Source organism: Balaenoptera physalus (assembly GCF_965194825.1).
Source record: "Balaenoptera physalus genome assembly, chromosome: 11".
NCBI lineage: Eukaryota > Metazoa > Chordata > Mammalia > Artiodactyla > Balaenopteridae > Balaenoptera > Balaenoptera physalus.
This window is the reverse complement of record NC_138896.1, coordinates 12,450,289-12,477,784: the sequence shown is the minus strand read 5'-3', so window position 1 is coordinate 12,477,784 and position 27,496 is coordinate 12,450,289.

Here is a 27,496-nt window from a genome sequence, read left to right as displayed (position 1 = left end):
GGCTTTGTCTATTTTGTTTACTTTTGTATCTCCAGCACCCAAAACAGATTAATCTATTGTACGGATCTATGAATGATTGTTGTTGCTGGAAAATTCTTTAGAGAATATGTAGTCCAACTACCTCTATTACATAGCTGAGAAAACTGAAGCAAATCCAATAATAATTTGATAAATATTACATAATTTGTTAATGGCAGAGCTGAGATTACAACCCAGGTTTCCTGACTCTGAGTCCAGCCTTTCATCAAGTAAAGTATCATCTATCTTCTGTTCAAATGGATTATAATGTTTGGGGACAGAGATTACAGTCTCAAATTTCTCTTTAATCATAGAACCCAACACAGTTCAAAATAATGGTAGATTTTAGAGTCACTAAACCAGTGGCAAATTCAAATTGTTAAGAGTATCAGAAGAGACATTTTTCCATGAGCTTTAGGGTACACATGACCTGATTTATTAGTCAGCTTCTAACAGAGAGATGATCATAATACCAATGATAGCCACCATTACTGAGTACCCACCAAATAGCACGTCTGTGTACACTAGGCAAGGGTAGCCGTTTGGCTAATCAGTGTGCCATCTGGAATGCTGATCCCAAAGCAAAAGCTTTCACCACTGGTTTAAGCAATTAAATGTTAGGAAGCCACCTCTGCCCGACTGCCAAGCCAGGTGCCATCATCCTTATTCCACTGATAGTGCTTCCTCCTCTTTCTCGGAGCTCCCAAGGAGCACATGTCTACAGGAGTGGGTCTTGGGGTTGGAGAGTTTAGAAGGTAGAGGAAGGAAGAATAAGAACATATTATGAAGTACCATTAATGATGCCTAAATGGGGTGGACTTCAGGGGGGCTGCTAGAGAAGGGGAACCAGGACAGGACCAAGGGACACAGAAAGTGTGTTGGAGGGAGAGCAGTAATGGGCAATTCCATGTACTTTCCAGTGAAGTCTTGAGATGGGCAGGTGTCAGAGCCAGAGAGCTTGGTGAAAAACCAGGAGGGGGAAATGGGAAAACCGACGAAGTAAGATAAGGTTAAGGCCATGATGCTGAACGTGTGACAGAACATCCTTTTACAAAGATCCTAGTGGACTGTGCTGAGTTGAGGTGACATTTGAAAAGATCAATGCCAGGTGTCTGTTGAACCCTTGGCCTCTTTTACAACTGGCATTGTAAACATTGGCAAACACATCCTTTTTTTTTTAACGTCTTCATTGGAGTATAATTGTTTTACAATGGTGTGTTAGTTTCTGCTGTATAACAAAGTGAGTCAACTATATGTATACATATATCCCCATATCCCCTCCCTCTTGCGTCCTCCTCCCACCATCCCTATCCCACCCCTCTAGGTGGACACAAAGCACCGAGCTGATCTACCTGTGCTATGCAGCTGCTTCCCACTAGCTATCTGTTTTACATTTGGTAGTGTATATATGTCCATGCCACTCTCTCACTTCGTCCCAGCTTACCCTTCCCCCTCCCCATGTCCTCAAGTCCATTCTCTACGTCTGCATCTTTATTCCTGTCCTGCCACTAGGTTCTTCGGAACCTTTTTTTTTTTTTTTTTTTTTAGATTCCATACATATGTGTTAGCATACGGTATTTGCTTTTCTCTTTCTGACTTACCTCACTCTGTATGACAGCCTCTAGGTCCATCCACCTCACTACAAATAACTCAATTTCATTTCTTTTTATGGCTGACTAATATTCCATTGTATATATGTGCCACATCTTCTTTATCCACTCATCTGTCGATGGACACTTAGGTTGCTTCCATGTCCTGGCTATTGTAAATAGAGCTGCAATGAACGTTGTGGTACATGACTCTTTTTGAATTATGGTTTCTTCAGGGTATATGCCCAGTAGTGGGATTGCTGGATCGTATGGTGGTTCTATTTTTAGTTTTTTAAGGAACCTCCATACTGTTCTCCATAGTGGCTGTATCAATTTACATTCCCACCAGCAGTGCAAGAGGGTTCCCTTTTCTCCACACCCTCTCCAGCATTTATTGTTTGTAGATTTTTTGATGACGGCCATTCTGACTGTTGTGAGGTGACACCTCATTGTAGTTTTGATTTGCATTTCTCTAATGATTAGTGATGTCAAGCATCTTTTGCCATACCTTTTGGAATGCCTACAAAATGGTGGTGGGAACAGTAGGGTCTATATTTGAAGTTCAGTCAAAACTTGTGGAACAGAAAAATGACAATGGTGCATCAGTTCTACTGGCTTACCTATCTGTAGAGCTGTTGTATTCCTATTTTGGAACAGTCATTAGTGTTTGGAATTCTGATGGCTGCCAGGAAATTGTCCAGCGAGGCTTAAAGGAAGAGCAGAATTTTACCTTTGAAGGATGTATCCCTGGTACGTGTTTTAAGGAAAGATAAACCTGAGAAAGTCTCTCCCTCTCATGATCTGGGCAGAAAGATCATGTGAAGAATACATGCTTTCAGCTGAAAGAGACCAAAAATCTGTTAGATTTTAAAAATAGATTTGATTGTATGACTCATGTTTAAGCTCACTCCACCAGATTTTGGACTACTTCTGTGTATCTTGATATCAGCGGGAAATAGGGAATTTTAAATGATACCAAAAAAAAATACCTAAGAGTCAAAGAAGAAAGCCCAAGCCAGCAAGGCAGAGGAACTGATGGAAACTAGGTGACCTGAACCCACGAGGAAGAGGCAGCAGCAGCCCTGCAGCCCAGTGCTCTCCCAGAGAGGCCTAGTATGTCACCCGTGTGGACGGTGGGCCCTTCCACGTGCCCTGGCATCTGGCCTTGTGCTCCTTCCCAATGAGGCCCAGACAACATCTCCTCATAAAGCTGGATCAACCCAGGAAAACATCAACAACTCTTTTTCAGTCTATAATCTCAGGTGACACTCTTTAGGAATGCCCACTTTCTATCTTGTTGTTACTGACATGTCCATTGTGAGAGGTGAGATCCATGATTGGTCTACATTGGGTCACCCTTTTTCATTTCCCAGGGCTGCCTTTACAAAGTACCACACAGAGAGTGCCTTAAACCATAGACATTTATTCTCTCACAGTTCCGGAGGCTGGAAGTCTGAGATCAAGGTACTGGCAGGGCCATGCTCCCTCTGAAGGCACCAGGGAAGAATCTATTCCAGATCTCCGAGCTTCTAATAGTTCCTTGGCTTATGCAGCATAACTCCAGTCTTCACATGGCACTTCCCAGTATGTGTATCTGTGTCTAAATTTTCCCTTTTCATAAGGACACCTGTCATACTGAATTAGGGTCTAACCTACTCAAGTATCACCTTGTTTTAACTTAACTAATTATATCTGCAATAGACCTATTTCCAAATAAGGTCACATTCTGAGGCACTGAGGGTTAGGACTTCAACACGTAAATTGGGGATTAGGGGTGGTATAAATACAATTTGTAACAAGAACATTTAATTAATTAAAAAAATTTTTTAGGTTGGGTAGAACATTTAATTTATTTCCTGGTATAAGAAATCATTTATCTTTAATTTTAAAAAAAATTTTATACAATTTTTAAAGATTACTTTCCATTTAGAGTTATTACAGAGTATTGGCTATATTCCCTGTGTTGTATAAGACATCCTTGAGCCTACCTTACACCCAGTACTTTGCACCTCCCACTCCCCCACCCCTATGTTGCCCCTCTTCCCCCACTGGTAACAACTAGTTTGTTCACTATATCTATGAGTCTGCTTCTTTTTTGTTATATTCACTGGTTTGTTGTATTTTTTAGATTCCACATATAAGTGATATCATACAATATTTGTCTTTCTCCATCTGACTTATTTCACTTAGCATAATGCCCTCCAGGTCCATGCATGTTCCTCCAAGTGGCATTATTTCATTCTTTTTATGGCTGAGTAGTATTCCATTGTATATATTGTATCACATCTTCTTTATCCATTCGTCTGTTGATGGACATTTAGGTTGTTTCCATATCTTGGCAATTGTAAATAATGCTGCTATGAACACTGGGGTGCATGTATCTTTTTGAATTAGTGTTTTTGTTTTTTTCAGATATGTACCCAAGAATGGAACTGTTAGTTCATATGGTAGTTCTCTTTTTAGTTTTTTGAGAAACCTCCATACTGTTTTCCACAGTGGCCGTGCCAATTTACATTTCCACCAACATTGCACGAGGGCTCCCTTTCTTCCACATCCTCGCCAACATTTGTTATCTGGTTCTTTTTGATGACCGCCATTCTGACAGGTGTGTGGTGATATCTCATTGTGGTTTTGATTTACATTTCCCTGATGAGTAGCAAAGTTGAGCATCTTTTCAAGTACGTGTTGGTCATATGCATTTCCTCTTTGGAAAAATGTCTCTTCAGCTCTTCTGCCCATTTTTTATTTGGGTTGTTTGCTTTTTTGATGTTGAGTTAGCAAAGTTGAGTATCTTGTCTAGTACGTGTTGGTCAACTGCATTTCCTCTTTGGAAAAATGTCTCTTCAGTTCTTCTGCCCATTTTTTATTTGGGTTGTTTGTTTTTTTGATGTTGAGTTGTATGAGCTGTTTATATATGTTGGATGTTACTCTCTTATCAGTCAAAGCATTTGCAAATAAGTTCATAAGAAAACACCACATAATGAAAATATTGGGGTTCTGTTTTACAGAGAATAAATATGGTGTAAGGTCCTAGTAATAAGGCAGAAGGGAAGTCCAGGTTCTAGGGTATTAGTAAGAGTACAACAGTTAGTCCCCACTCCCTCTACCCCTGGGTAAAGGCAACAAACTTCATCAGCATCTTTAACAAAAAGAGAGGGTTAAATCGTACTTTTGAAACAGGGTCTAAGCACAAGTCAGCAAACAACGGCCTGTGGACCAAATCTGGCTCTCCATCTGTTTTTGTTAATAAAGTTTTATTGAAACACAGCCCTGCCCATTTGTTTACATATCCTCTATGGCTGCTTTTGCACAACATCAACAGAGTGGAGTAGCTGCAATAAAGACTGTGTGACCCACAAAGCCTGAAACATTTACTATGTGGTGCTTTACAGAAAAACTTTGCCAACATCTGGGCTAGCACAAGGCAGTGCTCAGAAAAACAACCATCCTAGAGAAAAGGAAAATTCTAAGGAAGTAACACAGCATAGCTATTAGAGATTATCCAAGGCCTAGGGACCAGTGTGAAAGGTTATGTAAAGTTCACCAGGGTTGGACTACCTCCTCAAGCAGGCTGAGCAAACTCCTAAAAGGCCAGCCTTGGGGAACAAGTATCCCAAGATAGCAAAACCCCATGTTCTCTCTCTCTCTCTCCAATGATAAAAGGTCAATATTCTACCTTCCCTCAAGGCAAGGCCAGCAACAAAACCTTTTCACCCATGGGATTTAGTGTCTAATAAAACAAATCACCTCATTGGGAAGAGTAACCTGGCCCTTTAGTCTTAGTTTCTTCCTTAAAATTTTAACTCCTATGTGCTCTAGGGCAGTAGTTCCCAATCACTGAGGCTGGTCTCTGAGGAGCTTTCTCCAGCGCCTTGTGAAACAAGGAAAATAAAGTGGGTCTTTCACAGCACTATTTTATTCCATTCACAATGCCATTCTTTATTCTGGACTCTGTGCTCCCCCTTCGGGGTTCGAAGATGCCCCCATCCTGTATGAACTGATGGTGAAAGTGGTTGGTAGCTGGTGTATTTATTTATTCTCTCATGCCCTCACCTGACCAAAGAAAAAGTTGCCAGCCCAACTTACTTTTTAAAATTTTTCCTGAAGATTTACAAGCCCTAAGTGGTAAACATCTGGGACACATTACTCTGGGAAGGGCCCGTGATAGCTCAGCTTTCCTGCACGAGGCGTCAAGAATTGGTGCTCTCGGGTGACTTACCTCCAGCAAATGCTGATGGTACCCCCGGCCCTCTGCTCCAGAATGGCCACTTGGCTCCCTTCCACATGGTCACACTGTCTGCTCGAAAGTCACAGAAACCCAACTGGGGTTAGCCTAAGCAAAAGAAGGAAAACGTTGGCTCATAAAATCCAGCTGCTGAAGGGACAGGAGGGGGTTGGTCCCAGGGCTCACATGAACCAGGGTCTCTAGCCCCCCATGACCACCTTCTCCACTTCTTTCCCCTCTTTCTCTGTACTCCATCATTATTTCCTCATGAACAAGGGCACTTTAAGCAGCTCCAGGCTTCCCTGTCTACAGCTTTGGAAGCAGAGGAAAAATGGTAGGTTTTGGTCAGCTCTGCTTGAAAAATCCCAGAGAGACCCTGTGATCAGCCTGCCTCGGATTACATGCCTGCCCCCAGCCAAAGGACGCTTGGGTCCCAGAAGCCTCGTGGCTCCCTCCATCACTCCCTAAGGTCTGTACTCAAATGTTCCCTTGTCAGTGAGGCCATCCCTGGCTACTCCATCTAAAATTGTACTCCTCATCGCCGGCCCCCAAAAAATTCCTATTTCCCCTTACCCTGCTCTATTTTTTCCCTTAGTGTGTATCATCTCCTAACATATAATTTACTGATTTGTTTATTGTCTGGCTCCTCCCACTATAATGAAAGTTCCATGAAACAGGGATCATTGTCTGTTTTGTTTACTATATCCCAGTGTCTACAACAGTGCCTGGCACACAGGGGTTCAATGAATATTTGCTTATGGAACAAACAAATGAATGGCCTTGATTGTTAATCTCCCCTTACTAGACTCTAATCCTCCCATTAAGGTGGGAATTTTAAAATCTGTTTTGTTTTAATTGACAAATCCCAGTGCCTAGAATAGTGCCTGACATCTAGAGGACCCTCACTGAATATTTGTTGACTTGAATCAGTGAATCGCTGTGACCGTGGAGATGGCCCAGTCATAGCCCTCCATCTCCACTGGCTACACAGCTTTATTGATTCACTTCCAGAAGTGGAGTTGCATTGTGCTTCATAAATATCCACTGTGCTTTCCTAACTTGGAGTGAGGTGAACTTGAATTTGACATTCTAATGCTGCATAACGTTATAGCCGGGTACAAAGCAATAAAATATGTCTGTCCACATGAATCACAGTACAGTGAGGATGGATACAGTTGAGCCAGAGTTGACAACTGCACTTGTCATAAAACACCAGGTTTTAAAGAAGTTCTTTAATCTTTCAGGCACTCCTATAACTTGCCAGGATCCTTCTGCACTTTTCTCAACGTTACATTTCAAGAAAAATGCAGGTTTCGATTGATAAGCACTATTAAAGGCATGTTACACTACGCTGGATATGTATTAGCTTTCATCCCTTATGTTACAGACATTACAGTTTTGTTTGATTTTTTAATATCTCCATAAGCAAACCTTCTATTAAACCAAACCTTTGATCTCCCCCTACTCTGAATGTCTCCCTATGACCTATTACCATGGAGATGATCACATACACCTCATTTAATTATGTAAACAGCAGACAGTTCTGTCCATCTTAATCTCACAAATAGGCAGTTTCATTTTTCCCTTTTCTGCTGTAAGTTTTCATCTTAGGTGAATTTAGAGCACTTGCTTAAGGACTCAGATGTTTCAAGTCAACAACGAAATTAAATTTCTCTTGATGAATTAACTAGACTCCTTCTAATTCAATATTCAATTAATTCGAATGTAGAAGAGATCATCTTTTACAAACTGGAACCCAAATTCACAAAAGAGATCAGAGTTTCCATTTCAATTTAATTATCTGAAACTTAGAACTGCCTTATTAGAGTTAAGATGACAAAAAATATATATTTTTAAAATAAGAGATATTCCCTGGAAATAGAATCTGGAGAATATTAGATGGCTGCCATAATAGCTGTTAAATGCAACCAAACAACTCAAAATATCTATCTTTCTTATTCATTTATGAGTAGGGTTGCCAGATAAAATACAATACTTAGGACATACTCTTACTTAAAAATTAATTGTAGTTTGTCTGAAATTCAAATTTAACTGAGCATTCTGTATTTTTATTCGCTAAATATGGCAACCCTATTTTTGAGACACAGTTGGGCATCAAATACTCCATACGTCATTCAAATTTTTCCTCGTTACCCGGAAAAACTAAGGAGTCTCTATTAGGAGAAAAGGGAGAGATGCCACTCAGGAACCAGTGGGTCTGCTGGGGGATCAAAGACCCAGCTCATATCCTGGATGTTGGTTTCTCAACACAACATAGAACCACTAAAATTTGGTGTAGCAGCTAAAGACCCTATATCCTGTTTCATGCAGGATGGGAGTGGAGAAAATAGTTGTAATTAAGGCCTAGTGGCCAAGTGGTCCTTTCATGATATGGAGCTGTTTTCTAATGTACATTGTAACTCTTTTAATGTTGGTAAAGGAAATGCCACAAAATTCTCTTGGGCTTGTGCTTCTGATAAGCTTTGGAGTAGAGTCCAGAGAACAGAGTTCTAGCCCCTACACTGTAACTAACTCACTGGGTGGGCTTGAGGACATTACTGGCATTTTGTGCCCCCCTTTGAGCCTCCTTTTACAGTTTTTTCCATGAAATGGCAAAGATACTGACCCTGTCAAACTTGTGTTGCTGTTGTTCTCAAATAAGATTGTATATGATTGTATATGATGGTATAAATTACATGACTATTATACAGAGCATGCAAACATCATATGAATACAAGGTCTTATTGTTATTATTGCCGCTTTGTTGATTCCAAAGGTTGTTCAGTCCTGTGTGTGACAGGAAAGACCAGTTAGGGTGGGAGTGTGGTGGGCCGCCTGTCAGAACTGAAAGACCCCGTGCATTAACATTCGACTCTTCCCAATGGGAGCTGGGGCAAATAGGTCTTGGGTGTTAGCAAGACAAGCACAAATATCACAGGAGCAACAACGCAGCCTGCTCTGGGACAGTTCTCCCGGGTGGCCATGAGACTAACAGCTGCCATCCTCCCCAGGAAATCCTGTCTGCGGAGTCACCGAATTGCACCTCAGCAGGGCCTGTCAAAGTAATTCCAGTCACTGCAGTGAAACCAGTTCCTTTTTCACTGATGAAGTCGCTAGTTGCCATTCTGAAGCCAGGAAACAATAGGTTATAGCCCTTCACATAACCAGTATCCTAGCCAGTAGCTCCTAAAAAAGGAGGTGGGGCAAGGGAGAGAAATGTTCTGCTTCAAGGTTTTATAAGGTAATTTCTCTGTGTGCGCAAAGGACCTGAAGGGAGGCCAAGAAAGAGAAGGACTTCTCAGCTGAAACTTGAACTCAGGAGTCTTTGTGGCCTTTGTCGTTTGGGGCTAGGGTACTGGCTAGGGTCCCCGTTAAATTCTGAATATTGATAAGAGACATTAAGAGCAGCTCAGCTAGCCCCTCAGAACCCTCTGCTTCCATGTCATCTGCCTTCAGTAGGGTTTCCCTGCTTTCCGTCCTTATTTTCTCTTTCTTTATACACGTTTAGTCACAATGGGGAGCTGGAAAAAGTATATATATATTAGCACACGTTGTGTGAAATCTTGTTGCTTAACTTCACTTAAATAAAATAAAACATTTTAATGGCTCTCTTTAAAAAAAACCCTCCACTTAAGAAAATTAGGTTGATTTTATTTCTCCGTGGTCCTTATCTTCCCTTCTGGGTCTGTAGCTCTCAATAAAATGATTCCCTACCTTTGCCCTAAATAGTGTATTTTATAATTCAAATTCAAAATATTCACATTTCCCTTTCAGTTACAATTATTTTTAAAATTCCACTTTGGTAGTCACTGGCAATCTGTAAAACAGTCTTTTCTATAAAATTAGATTTTTGTTTCTAGATATATTACATATAGATATATACTGGAAAACTGACATTAATTTCAACTCATGATAATCTATCTTGAGTTACATATTCCTTTAAAAAATTTTTTTTTCATTTTTATTGTGGTAAAAGGCACATAAAATTTACCATCTTAACTATTTTTAATTGAACAGATCACATTGTTGTACAATCAATCTCCAGAACTTTTTTCATCTTGAAAAACTGAAACTCGATACCCACAAAATAACTCATTTGCCCCTCCCTGCAGCCCCTTAACTCTTCTAAGTACCCTATATATGTGAAATCATAAAGTATTTGTCTTTTTGTGACTGGCTTTTTTCACTTAGCATAATGTCTTCAAGTTTCATCCATGTTGTAATGTGTGGCAGAATTTCCTTCCTTTTTATAAGACTGAATAATATTCCATTGTATGTGTATGCCATATTTTGTTTATTCATTCATCTGTCAATAGACACTTGGGTTGCTTCTACCTTTTGGCTATTGTAAATAATGCTGCTATAAATATGGGTGGAGAAATATCTCATTGAGACCCTGATTTCAGTTCCTTTGGGTATATACCCAGAAGTAGAATTGCTGGATCATATGGTAATTCTACTCTTAATATTTTGGGGAAATGCGATACTGTTTTCCACAGCAGCTGCATCATTTTACATTCCCACCAACAGTGAACAAGGGTTCCAGTTTCTCCACATCCTTGCCAACATTTGCTATTTACTGTTGAAAATTTTTTAATAGTGGCCATCCTAAAGGATGGATGGATGTGAGGTGGTATCTCACTATGGCTTTGATTTGAATTTCCTTTATGATCAGTGATGTTGAGCATCTTTTCCAGAATTTGTTAGCCATTTGTATATCTTCTTTGGAGAAATGTCAATCAACTCCTTTGCAATTTTTTTTTTTTTAGCATCTTTATTGAAGTACAATTGCTTTATAATGGTGTGTTAGTTTCTGCTGTATAACAAAGTGAGTCAGCTATACATATACATATATCCCCATATCCCCTCCCTCTTGCATCTCCCTCCCACCTTCCCTATCCCACCCCACTAGGTGGACACAAAGCACCGAGCTGATCTCCCTGTGCTATGCGGCTGCTTCCCACTAGCTATCTATTTTACATTTGGTAGTGTATATATGTCCATACCACTCTCTCACTTCGATCCAGCTTACCCTTCCCCCTCCCCATGTCCTCACGTCCATTCTCTACGTCTGCGTCTTTATTCCTGTCCTGCCCCTAGGTTCTTCAGAACCTTTTTTTTCTTTTTTTTTAGATTCCATATATATGTGTTAGCATACGGTATTTGTTTTTATCTTTCTGACTTAATTCACTCTGTATGACAGTCTCTAGGTCCATCCACCTCGCTACAAATAACTCAATTTCGTTTCTCTTTATGGCTGAGTAATATTCCATTGTATATATGTGCCACATCTTCTTTATCCATTCATCTGTCTCTGGACACTTAGTTTGCTTCCATGTCCTGGCTATTGTAAATAGAGCTGCAGTGAACGTTGTGGTACATGACTCTTTTTGAATTATGGTTTTCTCAGGGTATATGCCCAGTAGTGGGATTGCTGGGTCATATGGTAGTTCTATTTTTAGTTTTTTAAGGAACCTCCATACTGTTCTCCATAGTGGCTGTACCAATTTACATTCCCACCAACAGTGCAAGAGTGTTCCCTTTTCTCCACACACTCTCCAGCATTTATTGTTTGTAGATTTTTTGATGATGGCCATTCTGACCGGTGTGAGGTGATACCTCATTGTAGTTTTGATTTGCATTTCTCTAACGATTAGTGATGTTGAGCATCCTTTCATGTGTTTGTTGGCAATCTGTATATCTTCTTTGGAGAAATGTCTGTTTAGGTCTTCTGCCCAGTTTTGGATTGGGTTGTTTGTTTTTTTGATATTGAACTGCATGAGCTGCTTGTATATTTTGGAGATTAATCCTTTGTCAGTTGCTTCATTTGCAAATATTTTCTCCCATTCTGAGGGTTGTCCTTTCGTCTTGTTTATGGTTTCCTTTGCTGTGCAAAAACTTTTAAGTTTCATTAGGTCCCATTTGTTTATTTTTGTTTTTATTTCCATTTCTCTAGGAAGAAGGTGGATCAAAAAGGATCTTGCTGTGATTTATGTCAGAGTGTTCTGCCTATGTTTTTCTCTAAGAGTTTTACAGTGTCTGGCCTTACATTTAGGTGTTTAATCCATTTTAGGTTTATTTTTGTATACGGTTTTAGAGAGTGTTCTAATTTCATTCTTTTACATGTAGCTGTCCAGTTTTCCAGCACCACTTATTGAAGAGGCTGTCTTTTCTCCACTATATATTCTTGCCTCCTTTATCAAAGGTAAGGTGACCATATGTGCGTGGGTTTATCTCTGGGCTTTCTATTCTGTTCCATTGATCTATATTTCTGTTTTTGTGCCAGTACCATACTGTCTTGATTACTGTAGCTTTGCAGTATAGTCTGAAGTCCGGGAGCCTGATTCCTCCAGCTCCGTTTTTCTTTCTCAAGATTGCTTTGGCTATTCAGGGTCTGTTGTGTTTCCATACAAATTGTGCAATTTTTTGATCTAGTTCTGTGAAAAATGCCATTGGTACTTTGATAGGGATTGCATTGAATCTGTAGATTACTTTAGGTAATATAGTCATTTTCACAATGTTGATTCTTCCAATCCAAGAACATGGTATATCTCTCCATCTGTTTGTATCATCTTTAATTTCTTTTATCAGTGTCTTATAGTTTTCTGCATACAGGTTTTTGTCTCCTTAGGTGGGTTTATTCCTAGGTATTTTATTCTTTTTATTGCAATGGTAAATGGGAGTGTTTCCCATTAATTTCTCTTTCAGATTTTTCATCATTAGTGTATAGGAATGCAAGAGATTTCTGCACATTAATTTTGTATTCTGCTACTTTACCAAATTCATTGATTAGCTCTAGTAGTTTTCTGGTGGCATCTTTAGGATTCTCTATGTATAGTATCATGTCATCTGCAAACAGTGACAGGTTTACTTCTTCTTTTCCAATTTGGATTCCTTTATTTCTTTTTCTTCTCTGATTGCTGTGGCTAAAACTTCCAAAACTACGTTGAATAAAAGTGGTGAGAGTGGGCAACCTTGTCTTTTTCCTGATCTCAGCAGAAATGGTTTCAGTTTTTCACCATTCAGAACAATGTTGGCTGTGGGTTTGTCATATATGGCCTTTATTATGTTGATGTAAGTTCCCTCTATGCCTACTTTCTGGAGGGTTTTTATCATAAATGGGTGTTGAATTTTATCAAGAGCTTTTTCTGCATCTATTGAGTTGATCATATGGTTTTTATCCTTCAGTTTGTTAATATGGTGTATCACATTGATTTGCATATATTGAAGAATCCTTGCATTCCTGGGATAAACCCCACTTGATCATGGTGAATGATCCTTTTAATGTGTTGTTGGATTCTGTTTGCTAGTATTTTGTTGATGATTTTTGCATCTATGTTCATCAGTGATATTGGCCTGTAGTTTTCTTTTTTTGTGTGACATCTTTGTCTGGTTTTGGTATCAGGGTGATGGTGGCCTCCTAGAATGAATTTGGGAGTGTTCCTCCCTCTGCTATATTTTGGAAGAGTTTGAGAAGGATAGGTGTTAGCTCTTCTCTCAATGTTTGATAGAATTCACCTGTGAAGCCATCTGGTCCTGAGCTTTTGTTTGTTGGAAGATTTTTAATCACAGTTTCAATTTCAGTGATTGTGACTGGTCCATTTATATTTTCTTTTTCTTCCTGGTTCAGTCTCAGAAGGTTGTGCTTTTCTAAGAACGTGTCCATTTCTTCCAGGTTGTCCATTTTATTGGCGTATGGTTACTTGTAGTAATCTCTCATGATCGTTTGTATTTCTGCAGTGTCAGTTGTTACTTCTCCTTTTTCATTTCTAATTCTATTGATTTGATTCTTCTCCCTTTTTCTCTTGATGAGTCTGGCTAATGGTTTATTAATTTTGTTTATCTTCTCAAAGAACCAGCTTTTAGTTTTATTCATCTTTGCTATCATTTCCTTCATTTCTTTTTCATTTATTTCTGATCTGATCTTTATGTTTTCTTTCCTTCAGCTAACTTTGGGTTTTTTTTTTTTTTTGTTCTTCTTTCTCTAATTGCTTTAGGTGTAAGGTTAGGTTGTTTATTTGACATGTTTCTTCTTTCTTGAGGTAGGATTGTATTGCTATAAACTTCCCTCTTAGAACTGCTTTTGCTGCAGCCCATAGGTTTTGGGTCGTTGTGTTTTCATAGTCATTTGTCTCTAGGTATTTTTTGATTTCCTCTTTGATTTCTTCAGTGACCTCTTGGTTATTTAGTAGTGTACTGTTCAGCCTCCATGTGTTTCTATTTTTTACAGATTTTTTTCCTGTAATTGATATCTAGTCTTATAGCGTTGTGGTCAGAAAAGATACTTGGTAAGATTTCAATTTTCTTAAATTTACCAAGGCTTGATTTGTGACCTAAGATATGATCTATCCTGGAGAATGTTCCATGAGCACTTGAGAAGAAAGTGTATTCTGTTGTTTTTGGATGGAATGTCCTATAAATATCAATTAATTCCATCTTGTTTAATGTGTCATTTAAAGCTTGTGTTTCCTTATTTATTTTCATTTTGGATGATCTGTCCATTGGTGAAAGCAGGGTGTTAGCGTCCCCTACTATTATTGTGTTACTGTCAATTTCCCCTTTTATGGCTGTTAGCATTTGCCTTATGTATTGAGGTGCTCCTATGTTGGGTGCATAAATATTTACAATTGTTGTATCTTCTTCTTGGATTGATCCCTTGATCATTATGTAGTGTCCTTCTTTGTCTCTTGTAATAGTCTTTATTTTAAAGTCTATATTGTCTGATATGAGAATTGCTACTCCAGCTTTCTTTTGATTTCCATTTGTATGGAATATCTTTTTCCATCCCCTCACTTTCAGTCTGTATGTGTCCCTAGGTCTGAAGTGGGTCTCTTGTAGACAGCATATATGCAGGTCTTGTTTCTGTATCCATTCAGCCAGTCTATGTCTTTTGGTTGGAGCATTTAATCCATTTACTTTTAAGGTAATTATCAATATTTATGTTCCTATTACCATTTTCTTAATAGTTTTCAGTTTGTTTTTGTAAGTCTTTTCCTTCTCTTGTATTTCTTGCCTAGAGAAGTTCCTTTAGCATTTGTTGTAAAGCTGGTTTGGTGATGCTGAATTCTCTTAACTTTTGCTTGTCTGTAAATGTTTTAATTTCTCTGTCGAATCTGAATGAGATCCTTGCTGGATAGAGTAATCTTGGTTGTAGGTTTTTTCCTTTCATCATTTTAAATATGTCCTGCCACTCCCTCTGGCTTGCAGAGTTTCTGCTGAAAGATCAGCTGTTAACCTTATGGGGATTCCCTTGTATGTTAATTGTTGCTTTTCCCTTGCTGCTTTTAATATTTTTTCTTTGTATTTAATTTTTGATAGTTTGATTAATATGTGTCTTGGCGTGTTTCTCCTTGGGTTTATCCTGTATGGGACTCTCTATGCTTCCTGGACTTGATTGACTATTTCCTTTCCCATATTAGGGAAGTTTTCAACTATAATCTCTTCAAATATTTTCTCAGTCCCTTTCTTTTTCTCTTCTTCTTCTGGGACCCCTATAATTCGAATGTTGGTGCATTTAATGTTGTCCCAGAGGTCTCTGAGGCTGTCTTCAAATCTTTTCTTTCTTTTTTCTTTATTCTGCTCTGTGGTAGTTATTTCCACTATTTTATCTTCCAGGTCACTTAGCTGTTCTTCTGCCTCAGTTATTCTGCTATTGAGTCCTTCTAGAGAATTTTTACTTTCATTTATTGTGTTGTTCGTCATTGTTTGTTTGCTCTTTAGTTCTTCTAGGTCCTCATTAAACGTTTCTTGTATTTTCTCCATTCTATTTCCGAGATTTTGGATCATCTTTACTATCATTTCTCTGAATTCTTTTTCAGGTAGACTGCGTATTTCCTCTTCATTTGTTTGGTCTGGTGGGTTTTTATCTTGCTCCTTCATCTGTTGTTTATTTCTCTGTCTTCTCGTTTTGCTTAACTTACTGTGTTTGGGGTCTTCATTTCACAGGCTGCAGGTTCGTAGTTCCCATTGTTTTTGGTGTCTGTCCCCAGCGGGTAAGGTTGGTTCAGTGAGTTGTGTAGGCTTCGTGGTGGAGAGGACTGGTGCCTGTGTTCTGGTGGATGAGGCTGGATCGTGTCTTTCTGCTGGGCAGGACCACGTCTGGTGGTGTGTTTTGGGGTGTCTGTGAACTTATTATGATTTTAGGCAGCCTCTCTGCTAATTGTTGGGGTTGTGTTCCTTTCTTGCTAGTTGTTTGGCATGGAGTGTCCAGCACTGGAGCTTGCTGGTTGTTAAGTGGAGCTGGGTCTTAGCATTGAGATGGAGATCTCTAGGAGAGCTCTCGCTGATTGATATTACGAGTGGCTGGGAGGTCTCTGGTGGACCAATGCCCTGAACTTGGCTCTCCCACCTCAGAGGCTCAGGCCTGACACCCAGCTGGAGCACCAAGACCCTGTCAGCCACACGGCCCAAGTCTGTAGTTGCCCACAAAGTCCACTGCCTCATTTTTGTGATGGTTCATTGTCTATTCAGATATTCCACAGATGCAGGGTACATCAAGTTGATTGTGGAGATTTAATCTGCTGCTTCTGAGGCTCACAGAGAAATTTCCTTTTCTTTTCTATGTTCGCACAGCTCCTGGGGTTCAGCTTTGTGTCAGCCTCTGCATGTAGGTCTCCCTCTGGCATCTGTTCTTCACCCAGACAGGAAGGCGTTAAACGAGTGGCTGATTCTGGGGCTCTGGCTCACTCAGGCTGGGGGAGAAAGGGGTATGGAATGCGGGTTGAGCCTGCGGCAGCAGAGGCTGGCATGACGTTACAACAGCCTGAGGCACGCGGTTTGTTCTTCTGGGGAAGTTGTCCCTGGATCATGGGACCCTGACCGTGGCGGGCTGCACAGGCTCCCAGAGGAGAGGTGTGGATAGTGACCTGTACTTGCACACAGGCTTCTTGGTGGCGGCAGCAGCAGCCTTAGCATTTCATGCCCGTCTCTGGTGTCAGTGCTGATAGCCGCGGCACACGCCCGTCTCTGGAGCTCGTTTAGGAGGTTCTCTTAATCCCCTCTCCTCACGCACCCCAAAACAATGGTCTCTTGACTCTTAGGCAGGTCCAGACTTTTTCCCGGACTCCCTCCCAGTTAGCTGTGGCACACTAGCCCCCATCAGGCTGTGTTCACACAGCCAACCCTAGTCCTCTCCCTGGGATCTGACCTCTGAAGCCCTAGCCTCAGCTCCCAGCCCCCTTTGCCATTTTTTTTTTTTTTTTTTTTTTTTAAAGAAAGTCACGTTCTTTTATTTATTTATTTATGACTGTGTTGAGTCTTCGTTTCTGTGCGAGGGCTTTCTCTAGTTGCGGCAAGTGGTGGACCACTCTTCATTGCGGTGCGCGGGCCTCTCACCATCGCGGCCTCTCTCGTTGCGGAGCACGGGCTCCAGACGCGCAGGCTCAGCAATTGTGGCTCACGGGCCCAGTTGCTCCGTGGCATGTGGGATCTTCCCAGACCAGGGCTCGAACCCGTGTCCCCTGCATTGGCAGGCAGATTCTCAACCACTGCACCACCAGGGAAGCCCCCCCTTTGCCATTTTTTAATCAGGTTTTTATTTGTTGTTGTTGAGTTGTAGGAGTTTTTTATATATTCTGGATATTAACCCCTTATCAGAAATATGATTTACATTTCCTCCCATTTTATAGGTTGCCTTTTCACTCTGATTGTGTCCTTGATGCACATAAGTTATCAATTTTGATGTACATGCATTTCTTTTAAACAGGAAAAAATTAACATATATGTTATATATATATATATATATATATATATACATTTCCAATCAAAGATACACTGACTACACACACACACACACACAGGCACACAATTCTAGTTTAAGATAGGGTGACATAAGAAACTTCAGTGTTAGTCTTTCTGAAATATTTTTTAACAATAAATGATCAATTCCTAGGATTATTTTCACCATAGGATATATATCAATGAGTGTTATGCTTTCAAAGAGGAAATTCCAGGAAACTAGGAAAAGCCCAACCATTTTTCCAAATTCCTTCCCTTATACACAGTTGGCAGCTTCACCCTTAAGCTCAAGACATAATTCCCAGTTAATATGAAAACATACCCAGAAGGTCTAATATTTAAATGCTATTCTCAATCAGCATAAATGAGGCACTGTAAAGTAGAGTAGGTTTTTTTCACGAGGTAGAAGGAAGGAAGCAGGGCATGAACAACCAAAGAGTTGAGGAAGAACTGAAATATAAGGCCATCAGGATGAAAACTGATAGTAAGAGCTCCTACTTACATGGTACTTACAACATGCCAGGCCTTGTTCTAGATGCCTAGTATGCATTAACTTGAGATGCATACAAGTGTTTCTATTTTATAAATGAGAAAGTGGAGACATGAGTTTAAGGAACTTGTCTAAGGTCCCACAGGTAATAAGTGGCTGAGTGTAATCATTATGCTCCCAAATGCACCTGACCCCTCCTGGATGCAGCCCTTGTGCCTCCCCACCCACTCACTGGAGGCCACTGTGGTGCCTCTAGAGCTGAGATGTAGTTCTCTCAGAAATGATCTCATACACGCAAACGGAAAGTATCCAAACCAAGATACTTAGGCCATCCTTTAAGTAACAATTAATTCACCTACTGTCTTCATTTCCTGGGGCCAGATTTCCCCTGTATCCTTCTGCCTCTATTTGATTATATCATAGGAGGTTACCTGCGGAGGCCCTGATTTAAGTGCCTAGAGAAAGCTGACTGTACTGAGTGCCCGTGAGGCACAAGGCACACACATTACTACTCATGTCATCCTCCCAACCTCCCTGCAAGGCCTTCCTTTACCTTCACAGGGGAGGAAAATGAGGCTCAGAAACAGTAAAATACTTGCCCCAAATCGCACAGTCAGTGGATGGAGGGAGCAGGATTTGAACTCAAAACTGCGACCTTCTGCCTGCTGCCCCCCCACCTCCACCCGAGGGGCTCTGAGGATCTCTCCCAGGGTCTCGTCTGCTCAAGGGCAGCCCAGCGTGCTCTCCCTGATGTAGACCTTTGGAACTTCAACCACCCAAAGGCTGAACACCCCTCGTCCTTGTTACCCCTCTCACTAGGCTCTGTACTCATCTTCAGAGCCGACTCTGTGGACTTCCTCCCCGCGGGTGCTCAGGGCTCTCACTGTCAGAGACGGATGTGTGTCTCACACGAAAGCTGGCATCACAACACAGCCTGCTTCCCTGTGATCCAGCCCCGGGTGCAACCTCCACCCTCACTTCTCCTCACTCCCTGACTCCACAGGTGGGTCTGCTGGTAGACGTCCTCCACTGCTACATGCACACCCACCACATACATGTCAGCGACACACATGTAAACACACACTTCTCACATACTACACATACATACCCTCACACACACACACCACACACACACACTCACTTACACCTTTACACCTCAGGGACACACAGACCTCATACACTACACATACATCCCCCCTCACACACACATACATCTCATACCACACACACTTCATGACCACACACAAACCACAAACACACACCTATCTATACCTCATACACAAACCCACATATACACCTCAGACACACACATAAACATATACACATATACCTCACATACTACCCCCCCCACACACACACACCCCTCACAAACCCACCCCACATGTATGTAGGACAGGAAAAAAATTTTTTTCTCTATACTCTTAGGTTCTAGGGCTGGGATCTATGAATTAAACTGACAAAAGACAGGTTAACAAGAGAAATGGTTTATTACATATGTATACAGTGACCTTCACAGAAAAATAGTGAAGCAGTTAGACCCAAGGGCTTTATATATCACTTTAACAAAGAGCAATAAATTTGTGTAGAAGTGACAAGACAAAGGGAAAGGAGTTTAGACTTTAGGGGCAGTAAATTGTGGGAAGGTAAATAAACTGGGAAAACTAATAAAACGGGGAAGATAAGGGTTAGTTAGTAAGGTTCTGTTTATGAGACTCATCTCAGTGTTGTTTCCATGATAAGCTTCACTCTCCCTTCCCGGGATGGGAGAGGGGAGGGGAGACCCCTTCACGAAGGGGATTTTATGCTCTGCTTTCAGGTAGAGAGGAGGCGGGCAGAGAGTTTTTCCTGTGGCTCCTTCTTCTCAGTTGTCTTTAGCTCAAAATAATTCTTACACCACATGGGGTAATATATTCTGATCCCCTTTATATACATTTCAAAGACACACATGTAAACACGCACATATGCCTCACATACTGCACACACATACAGTCAGCCCTCCATATCCATGGGTTCCACATCCACAGATTCAACCAACCGCAGATCAAAACTATTTGGGGAAAAAAAAAAAAAAATTCCAGAAAGTTCCAAAAAGCAAAACTTAAATTTGCCACACACTGGCAACCCTTTACATAGTATTTACATTGTATTTACAACTATTTAAATAGCATTTACATTGTGTTAGGTATTGTAAGTAATCTGGAGATGATTTAAAGTATACCGGAGGATGTATGTAGGTTATATGCAAATACTATGCCATTTTATATAAGGGAGCTGAACATCCTTGGATTTGGGTATCCATGGTGGGAATCAGTCCCCTGAGGATGCCGAGGGATAACTCTACATGCCCACCTCACACACTCACACATCTCCCACCACACACCACGCCACACTCACACACACACACACACACACACAGCCCTACACTTCACATGTTATACACACACCCCACACACACACCTCAGAGACACCGCACATACGAAACACACACACACAAATACCTCACACAGCTCACACACATCTATACCTCACGTGCTGCACACACACCACACACCGTATGCATGCTCCGCCCACTCACTCTCCCTTCGTCCTATGAGATCTGCCTCCCTCGTGAAGCCTGTCCTGATACCACCAGCACGAGTCTAAACCAGGAGACTCTCTAGGGGTCCCATGCAGCTCTCCATGCCTGGCCCATCATCTCATTGTTGGTGTCTGTCTTCTCCAGTAGAAGATTGGCTTCTGGTGGCTCGAGCCTGTGTCTGATCCACATTTCCAACCCCCACCCCTGCACCAGGCATAACACCCAGCACTTCAGAATCTCAGCAAATATTTCTGGGATGAAAATTTGCTATTCCTGTAATAAAGAGCCCACTGGATTAGTAAGCCAGCATAGCTACTAATTCCAGACTGTCTGGGTCCAAATACTAATCATTATAAGCTGATGCTTAACCTCAGAACAGTTTGCTAATCTGTGAAGTGGAGAAGATGTCAACAGCAACTAGCTCTCGCTGGCTGGCAGGGAAGATTCAGTGAGGTTTTAGACTTAGGTAGTACTACGTACATTAGTTCTAAACAAATAACGTTATCAATCGTTACACTGGGAATGTAAAGCCACACAGCTCCGTTAGATAAAGCCAACCCCGATATCTGGTCTAACCAGGCAAGATGCCGATTCTGCCACCTTCCTGGGCCCCTCTCTTATCTCAAGCAGACAGGTGTTGCAAGCACAATGGATTCGAGAAAAGTGACTCTCAATCAGGTCTAACCAGGCTGGGCATCTCTGATCCCAGGTATATTAATAAACAGATCTGCCGTCTAGCTCAGATCCCCCAAAACATGGGTGTTCCTGTTTATAAGTGTAGTCTTTGTTCTAAATCCATGCCAGTGCCCGGTTAGTATTTCTGACAGACTGGTGGTTCTTTCTATTAGGTGACTTTCTGAATATATGAAAAACATTTCACTGTGGTCTGCCTGTCACAATTTTTTTTTCTGTCTTTAATTGGTAACACTTTCTGACCTCTCCAACTCCTGTTTGTTTCCTGGCAAGGTGAAGATTTGATTTCTTCCCTATTAAAATTTCCTTTTGAGTCAAAATGGGTTTATTGGGGGAAAAAAAATCTAGCTAAGGGAAAGGGTAAGAGCAGAAAAACATACAATTCTGTGAGTTCAAATAAGAGTGGTTCAGGTCTGTCAAGATGCTGGCAGGAGCTGGGCTGGGTCGGCGGTCCCGACAGCCCTCCCTCCGGGTCTGCACAGACCTCCTCATGGGACTCTGCCTCCTCTGAGACCAGTGTCCAAAACCCCCATGTGGCAATTCCATCCACTGCAAATGCTGCATATTACTGTGCGTTAGAGAAATGGAGAAATGTCACGATTTTGTTGCTGAAAGACTAGGTGGGAAAGGGGGCGGGGAGGCCAGTATGAGTGCAGTTCCACTTTAACTCACTGGAAATAGATTTTGTGCCGCTTCCTTCTCCTGAACGTGCTGCCTTTGGCGTTTCAGGTCACCCTGGGCACAATTCACCATCTCTGATTCAACGACATTGCTCGCTAGTTCACTGAACCTGAAAGATTGGCCTGAGAAAAATTGGGGGGGGGGTGGGATTATTTCTGGGGGCCACTTACATTCCATCGAGGTTACAAAGCCACCAGGAAAGCTGCCTGGGGCTCAGGTCCCCCCTGGTTGATGTTTCCAGAGGTGCTCTGCGCATATCAGACACTTGGATTGCTGTACTTTGTGAAATGCTTTAACACAAAGAACAAGGTATGCTGAGCACCAAGGATGACACTGTGGCAGATCTCATAGTAACTGACATCATCCAGATCTTTCAGACAGGGGAGCTGAGTTATAGGCTGGTTTAGGTCACTGCCCAGGTCAGTTAGTCAACCACGTATCCATCAGACTCCTATGTGACTGTGGTAGTCTGCAAGGGCTGCTGTAACAAGTTGCCACGAACTGGGTGGCTTAAAACAACAGACATTTATTCTCTCAGAGTTCTGGAGGCCAGAGGTCTGAAATCAAGGTATCAGCTGGGTGGGTTGCTGGGATCCCCAGCAAGGGCTCCGAGGGAAGATCTGGCCAGGTCTCTCTCCTAGCTTCTGTGACATAAAAACTGTTGCCTGCTATATCAGTAAACAAAGGCTGTTGCAGCCATCAAGTCACTACAGGCACCCCAGATGGTGAGCCCTGAGGGGACTCAGGATGGAGAAAAGCAGGATACTGGCCCTGGATAGTTAAAGTGCATTTCAAAGGAATGATTTCCAAGCGCCCAGATTCTTGCATCTTCCCGTACATATTAAAGTGTTAAAATCATTAACTTGAGATATCTGGTTTTCTTTAATTAACAGTAATCTTTAGAAGTTCCGACTCCCTGGTCTTTGTTGCAAGAACTCTTAGATATCCTGGCTCCTCCCTGACCTCTTCGGAGCTGTCCCTCAGAGCTATCTGAGAGGCTGCGTCCCAGGCTTAAGCCCTCCACTTTGTCCGCCAAATAAAACATAATTCTCAACTTTTAGGTTGTGCATTTTTTCCGTCCACACTTCCGGTGGTGGCCAGCAGTCCCTGGCGTTGCTCAGCTTTAACAGCAGAGCTCCAGTGTTCCGTCTTCACATGGCGTGTCTTCCTGGGGTGTATCCCCTGTGTGTGTCCAAATTTCCCTCCTTTTGCGAGGACACCAGGCACTGCACTTAGGGCTCACCTTAAAGCTTTTCCTGGTCACCTTCCCATAACCAGCCTCCTCCACACTGCTCTCTCTTTCATCTTTAGCCAAAGGTGGTATTTCAGCCTAAATTCTAAGCCACCTCTGAGAGTTAATCACTATTCTCTGGGTATCTCCCATGTGTACAGAAAGTATACATGATAATAAACTTCTGTTGGTTTATTCTCTTGTGAATCTGTCTTTGGTTACAGGAGCCCCAGCTAAGAACTTAGAAGGACTGAGGGAAATCCATGTTTTCCTCCCCTACAACCTCATCTTAAATGAATTAATAGATTCTACAAAGACCTTGTTTCCCAATAAGGTCGTATTCACAGATTCCAGACCGGCATGAATTTTGGAGGACACTATGCAACCCAGTACAGTAACCTTAACCCCATTTACCCTTTTCCAGCCTCAGTTTCTTTATCTGTACCTTAAAGAGTTCCTGGGAGGATGAAGTGAGAAGACCCATAAAAAGGGCTTTGCCCTGGCTTAGGCAGTCAGTGGATGTTGGTTACGCCTTTTGCTAACATGTCCTCATCAACACTATTGTTACCGAACCAGGATCACTTATGCCTGACGTGCAGCAAGCCAAAACTCTGAGACACCAAGGTTTGCATCAAAGAGAGGGTTTATTCTCAAGGCAGCCAAGCAAAGAGATGAGAGAACAAACCTCAAATCCGCTTCCCCAAAGGTGAAGGGCTCGGAGTCTTTATGGGATAAAGAATAAGCACGGCGGTCCGGTCCGAGGCATGGGGACATGGGGAGCGGAGCGTGGGGAAAGGTGATTGGAAGAGGTGCGGTAATCGTGGTTCTGAGCAGGCGTAATGAGCTACAGGCCTTCCCATGTTCAAAAGGTCACCAAGTGGACACTTGCACATGCCCGGTTGAAGGGTCGTGGTCCTCTCCAATCTTAACCAGCTCAGCTCAAACTAGACACAGCTGACTCCAAGTTCCTGGAAAACACCTCAGACAAACACCTCATTGTTAAGGCTTCCTGCCGGAGGACATGCAAGCCTTCTGTGGCAACAATTAAAACGACCTTGATTAGTGAAGTCAGGTTACAGGTGAAGTGGATTTAACTGATGATTACCCAGGGTTTCACCATCTTCAGCATCATCACCTTCATCTTCTTCATCCACTGGGGTTACAGGAGCTGTGAGAGACACAAAGAACAGCATACAGCCTCTGCTCTCAAGGGGCCTAGGGTTCTAGCTGAGGATGCTACTCTAACATGCCTTAAATGCTAGAGTGCTAAGCTCTATGGTACCAGTTAGAACGGCCAAGGAAGAGGACGCCAGAGTGGAAGTGGTCTGAATAGACAGCACAGAAGATGCCCCACGCGACTGAGCTTTTAAAGGTGTCTCAGGGGCAACCTGGGCCCCTACAGAGCCACGACCCACTGCCTGCAAGGAGCACCTCTTCATTCCTACACCACGGAACCAAGTCAAGGGCACAAAGTCACATGGTTGGTGGCGCCCACATGCCTTATTACTGATGGAGTCTGGACTCCTGATTCTGAGAGGCATTCACTTCTCCCTTGGAAAAGTACATTTCTGACTGAAATAACATTGTCTGCAATTTTGGTGAAAATTCTTTGAGATTTGGGGTTCATGGGGGCTCCCAGGGGACCTCCTTTACTTACCTTAAAGGGTCAAAGTACATCAATCCCACAATGGGTGGGACTCATCCCAGTGTTGACTGAAAAGAAAGATGCACAACCTAAAAGTTGAGAATTACATTCTATTTGGTGGTCTTTCTGAGGACTTAAGCCCAGGAGGTAGCCTCTCAGGTAGCTCTGAGGGACTAAGAAGAGGTGAGGGAGGAGCCAGGATACATAGGAGTTTCTGCAACAGAAACCAGGTAGTCAGAACATCAGAAGATGACTGTTAAAGAAATCAGACTCTCAAGTTAATGTATAGGAAGGTGCAAGAGTCTGGGCTCATTGAAATCATTCCTTTGATATGCACCTTAACTATTTAGGGGCAGTATCCTGATTTTTTCCATCCTGAGTCCCCTCGGGGTGCACAGTTGGGGGCAGCTGCAGTGGCTGAGGGCTTGATGGCTGCAACATCCTTTGTTTACTGATATGGCAGGAGACATTTTTGGTCCACACCTTCTAAATTTGCAATGCCTGTGCAACACTAGCTGTGACGGGAAACCTGTAAAGCTTGTTTTCAGAATGCTTCTCCCACCACTGGAAAGCCTGAGCTGTTGTTGAGGACCTCAGCAATACAAAAGGCCAAGGGTCAAGAATATGTATTGCTAAAACCACACTTTGGAGCACTCAGCGGTTCTTGAATTAACAGTGCAATTGGCCTTTCCTCTGCTCTAGCCCTTCCATCTGGAGAGACCTTGGAAAACCAGCGCCATTGTCAATCCTTGAGTGTACGCTTCTGAAGTGTTCTGCTGAAGCAATTGTCTTTCTTTCATCTGCCGAGAGGCTTGCCTTTCATGTGAGTATCACAAATAAGATGAATCCTGTTCGTCAGTAAGTAAGGGCTAGAAGGCAAAATTATTCCTCTAGTAATGGATTCCCTGGGCTGAAATAATCTGATGGCTTTCTTTGATATGAAATGAGAGATAAATTGATTCATGTAAATGTGTTTCCCTTTGAAGAGTACTCCAATGCACTGAGTTGGGGCAAAACATGATACATTCGGTGGTGGTGTAGCAGAAGGTTATATCCTTAAAAGTCAGATGTGAGTTGGCCGTTGGAACTTCACAATACAAAAGGGGGCTGGGTTCATAGAGCAGGTCACCAAAACTTTCATACATCCAGTGCATCTTTACTGAACCTAATAATCTAGCCCAAATTCTTGGTCCTCTAAGAAGAGGTCAAATGTATAATGGTAATATAGCCAGAATTTTCTAGAAGGGTTCAGATATTAACTCCTTGCTACTGAATGGCCAGGTCATAGATCCTGATGGTCACCTTAAAAACATGGCTGCTGTAATCTTTTGGTATGATGAGGAGGATGAAGAGATGCAGAGGAGGGAGAGTGTGTCTTTAAAATTACAAGGTGCAGAGGAAACCCTTGACAATCTTCCTCCTACCTTATCTTCTGTACCTTTCTCTTCCTGGTAAAAAACAATCATTGCAACAATGATGATTGTGATAGCAGCAGTAATAATAACATTGAGGGTGACAGCTAACAGTTGGATATGTGTCAGGCACTGTGCTAACTGCGATACAGATACCTTCCCATTTAACCCTGCCAGCAATGCAATGAAGTCATTACAGCACTGTTATTGCCCCCATTTTACAGATGAAGAACTGTGGCCCAAGGTCACACAGCTGGAATTCAACCTCAGCAGTCAGTTCAGGGACTCACACCCTTCAAAAGCATTCCCTGCCTTTTGCATTCTTCTCGTGCTGTTGAATCTCTTAAAATGTCTGGACAGAAACGTGTTAAACACAGTCGGTGGGAGAAGCTAGAAGAGGCCAGGACCCCTACAGGTGGAGGTAGGTGTTATGCTACAGAGGTTGATCACAGGCAAGAGGTCACCTTCTGGGCGGGTAGGTGATGTCAGAGTACGGAGAGAGAAGAGGGCAACAACCAGACGAGCTCTTTAAGAGATTCAGAAAGGCAGGAAACACCAGAGACCTCTGTCCACCAACAGGAAAGGTCAGCCTCCGGACAAAGATTCAGAGATAGTCCCTGATCTTTGTGAGTGCAGACCCTTCTGGAAAGCCAGATGCTAGCAGGGGGCCAAGGTCTAAGTCAGACCACAGAACTCAGGGATCACTGCTGAGTCTCCTCATTATTGGACCAGAGGGCCTTGTATCGCGGCTGAATATGGGCTACCCAGGGCTTGCTTCCCGAAATTCTCCGCTGCCTTCTTGGTCAACTTACGGATTCGCAAGACCTACCCCAAACGAGGGCAGCCTGGGAATCTGTGTTTTTACAAGCATCCAGATGATCTTTGTGATCAAAGAAGTTTAGAAAACATTGAAGGAGATTATTTAGAGACTGGGAGCCACACCTGCAAGTAGAGGTGAGGAAGGCTTAGCTGTGGGGAGAGGAGAGCATCGGATCAGGAAGCTAAGCAGGAAATCATATTTTAGGATCACCAAGTATCCCAGTTTGCCTGGGCCTGGGACACGGGGCTTTCAGTTTTAAATCTGGGACAGTTCCAGGAAAGCCCTGTTTTTAACATAAAGCCACGTCCCTTCTTGCCATGGGCCTCACATGACCCTGGAATTCTAAAACTATTTTCCTTTCCCAATAGAACCCAGCTT